At 50.9% G+C, this 3,951-nt stretch overlaps 1 non-coding gene across 1 annotated transcript; it reads right to left on the bottom strand.

The window, feature by feature from the left end:
• Positions 1–228: 228 nt before the first annotated feature.
• On the bottom strand, positions 229–301 carry TRNAG-CCC (transfer RNA glycine (anticodon CCC)). Its single transcript has one exon. It is a non-coding gene; the product is annotated as a tRNA-Gly (tRNA).
• Between the last annotated feature and the right edge of the window lie 3,650 nt (positions 302–3,951).

Genomic DNA, 3,951 nt, shown 5'->3' on the forward strand with positions numbered 1-3,951 from the left:
GAGCACAGGCTCCGGACGTGCAGGCTCAGCGGCCATGGCTCACGGGCCCAGCCACTCTGTGGCATGTGGGATCTTCCCAGACCGGGGCACGAGCCCGTGTCCCCTGCATCGGCAGGCGGACTCTCAACCACTGAGCCATCAGGGAAGCCCCTCGACCACCTTTTTAAAAAATATATTTATTCATTTACTTGGCTGTGCCAGGGCTTCACTGCGGCACACGAGATCTAGTTCCCTGACCAGGGTTTGAACCCGGGCCCCCTGCGTTGGGAGCACGGAGTCTTAACCACTGGACTACCAGGGATGTTCCACCTCAATTTTTTTAAATGGAAAAGAAAAAGGGAACTACAAAGCAGAAAAAAAAAAAAAAAAGGATGCCCTTTCCCTCTTTCTTCATTTCAGGAACTCCTACACATCCATCAAACCCCACTAAAGGCTCTCTCCTAGGTGAAACTTTTTCCTGCCTTCCACTCCTTTGGGCTCCCACAGCCCTTTGCACTTCTCTTTACTGGCTTGGTTGGCTTACCTGCGGGTCTCCCCTGATGGCGAGTGAGCCTCTGGAGGGCAGAAACTGGGTCTGGCTCATCTCTGTTAGTCCCCCTGCCGAACCCAGAGCCTGGCATGTGGTGGGTACTCCATAAGGGCAGAGATTATCCCATTTCACCTTTATAGCTTCAGTGGCTGGTTGAGAGGAGGTGCTTGATACATGTTGTTGGACAGATAAATTAATGAATGAATGCTTGATGGAAGGGTGAATAATGACATCAGGCTACTTTTCCAATAGCAGCAAAATCTCAGTACTGAGAAAACAATTCACAGCCCTCAATTCATAGCCCAGAATTCTGATTCCTAGGCCCTTCGTTCCTAGAGCTATAGAATGTTGTTGAAGAAGAGTCCCTGGCATCACTCCTTCCAGCTGGGTGACCTTGGGCAAACTGCTTCATTCTGTGCCGCGGTGTCCTCATCCGCCCAAAGGGGAAATAGTCACACCTTTCTCATGGGGCTGTTGTGTGGATGAAATCTGACCGTCTGTACCAGGCACTTAGCACAGCATCTGGACACCAAGTATGCCCACTAAATGTTAGTTCTGCCAAGTCTCTACTTGAATTTTTATTTTGAAACAATTTCAGGCTTACAGAAAGGTTGCAAAAATAGTACAAAGAATTCCTGTATGCCCTTCATCCAGATTCCTCAAATGTTAACATTTTACTACCCTTGCTTTACCATTCTGTCTCTGCATACATTTTTGTCTGAAGTGCTGGGAGTAAATTGCAGACGTGATGCCTCTTTACCTCTAAATGACTTTATATGTATTTTCTAAAAATAAGGACATTCTCTTACAAAACCACAGTACAGATACAAAAATCAGGACATTAACATTGATACAATACTATTGTCTACATTTAGACCTATTGAAATGTTGCCAATTATTCCACTAATGTCCTTTAAAGCAAACAAACAAAAAACTTTTTTTTCTGATCCAGCCTCCAATCAAGGATACATATTCCCGTTTAGTTTTTATGACTCTTTAGTCTCTTTATGTGGAACAGCTCCTCAATTTTTCTTTGACTTTTATGACCTTGACATCTTTTGAATGTGTATAGGCTACTTGCCTTGTAAATTGTCCCTCTATTTGGATTTTTTTTTAATCTTTCCTTATGATTGGATTCATATTAAGTGCTTCGGGCAATAAGACCACAGAAGTGATGCTGTGTATTTCACAGAGCTCCTATCGGGGGCATATGATGTCAATTTGCAACTACTATCAATGTCCACTTTGATCACTTGGTTAAGGTGGGCTCTGCCAATTTTGCCCACTTCATCATTAATAAATATCTGTGGGGAGACACACTGAGACTCTGAAGATATTCTGCTTCTCTTCATACTTCCTACCCACGTACACCCTAGCAGGATGATATATTTTGCATTAAATATAGTTCCTATTTGACCAAAGAAGACATGAACATGGACCAATAATTCAACAGTACAGAAGAGTATAAGATGAGTCTCTCTCCTACCCCATCCCAGCCACCAGTTCCTCTCCCTTAACCATCCCCATTTCTGCTGTTTTTTGTGTCCTTCCAGAAGTGTTCTATGCACACTATGCACTAGGCAGGCTAATACACACATGTACCTGTTTGAGAGCTAGATGCACACAGAATGTAGCTGAATACACACATCGCTCCGCATCTTGCTTTATTTCACTTAACATTTTGGAGAAGGATCTCTTGCTGATTTTAGAACCTTATTTCCACCTGAGATGCAATCCCTTCATGTTCACAAATAAGGAAACTGAGACTCAGAGTGGGGAAGGAACAGGTCCCCAAAATTAGAAGGCGAAGCAAACCTGGAAAGCAGCCTGGGACCCCTCCACAAAAGAGTGGCCGGGTCTCCCCACTGGGGAGCCAGGCCTTCCAGAGGCTGCCCCAACGAGACGCCAGACCCAGGCTCACAGCCCTGTTCTCCTTCTTAGCGCTCGTTAGGGACTACCCTGCAGCTTCCTGCTGGGCCGGGCCTTGGGAGCCCCATTGATCCTCTGACAGCCCAAGACAGATTGTCGGGGAGTGTGTATTCAGGTGCAGGCTGAGCACATGGAGGCCAGATGAGAATGGGGTGGGGGGGGGTCAGGGGCCCACTTGGGTGGGGGAGAGGCCTGAGGAGGCGAGGAGAGAGGATCCCACAGACACCTGCCTCCTCTCTCCCTCCCCCTTTATCCTGCCCTCCTCGGGGTTGCTGCTCCCCCAGCCCCCTCTCACCAGGCAGCGCCATCCAGGGGGATGGGGCAGGGCTCACCCACATCCTCTCCTCTCCCTCTGGCCTGGATGTAGTGGAGAGAAGTTAGCATATGGAGTGAGCTCGGCTTGGTCTAATCGCAGCTCAGGCTCTCCTGTGAAAAGACAGCCTCAGTTTCCTCCAGGCAAGGAAGAGGGAACATGTTTTGCACGGTCCAGCAGGCAGTGCAGCAGGCTGGGTACTGTCTCCACAACTGCCCCATCGGCCTCTTAAAACGCCCACTGCTCGTCCCTCTCTGGTTATGGAGACTCGCCTTCCCTCCCCAGAAGGAACGTGGAACTGGGCCAGGCCTGCTGACCCAAGAGGCCTCCTGGCAGAAGTCCCCTGGGGCCGCTGAGCCTTTGTGTTCGCAGCCATGGGCCGGTCTCTGCCCCTGAGGTTCAGGTGATGGGTGCTCAATCCCTGATGAGGCGGGCCCTCAGCCCTGCCTCTTCTTTCTCCTTCGCAGAAATCTGCCCCCCTGTGGCTACCAGAAGGCAGTGTGGACCCCAGAGTGGAGGGTCTATCTAGATGCCCTGTGACCCCCAAAAGCCCTTTAGTTGGCACATGCATCCCAAGTGAGTACCTGAGCAGTGTGTGGTGTGCAAGGGGGTGGGGGGATCGGTGGGGGGGACAGGCTGGAGGTGGAAGTGGACTGAGAGAGAGGGGTACAGGGAGAGGAGTGGGGCTCAGTGAGAGAAGAGGGGCTTCAAAGGATACGTGAGTGCAGAGAGAGAAATGAGGATTCAGTGAAATACACAGGGACTTGGTGAGGGTGAGAGGGTCTCAGAGAGAGGCTGGGGGCACAGAGAGGAAGCTGGCAGAACAGAAGGAGGTGGGGCTCAGAAGGGGAGCTGTACACTGAGAGGGGAATGGGGCCTGGGGGCATGAAGGCTCAGGTAGGGGAACAAGGGACAGAGGGGAGAATCGATCTGGGGAGGGGTGGGTGCCCACCATCCACTGCAGCTCAGGGAGGAGGAGGCCGGGCCTGTGGAGGCGGGCACCAGAACAAAGCCCCCGGGGAGCAGCCCGTCCAGAAGCGCGCCTTCCCAGCTGACAGACCCTGAGCTAATTATCTTTAATGAGCAGCTGGGCCCCCTTTCCTGGGATTTGCATTTGCAGTGGTAATCAGCACAGCAGCACCTCTGTGGATGGCAGCCGGGACTAGGCTTTCCGGCGGGG

Source organism: Lipotes vexillifer, unplaced genomic scaffold (genome assembly GCF_000442215.2).
Source record: "Lipotes vexillifer unplaced genomic scaffold, Lipotes_vexillifer_v1.1 scaffold75, whole genome shotgun sequence".
Classification (NCBI taxonomy): Eukaryota; Metazoa; Chordata; class Mammalia; order Artiodactyla; family Lipotidae; genus Lipotes; species Lipotes vexillifer.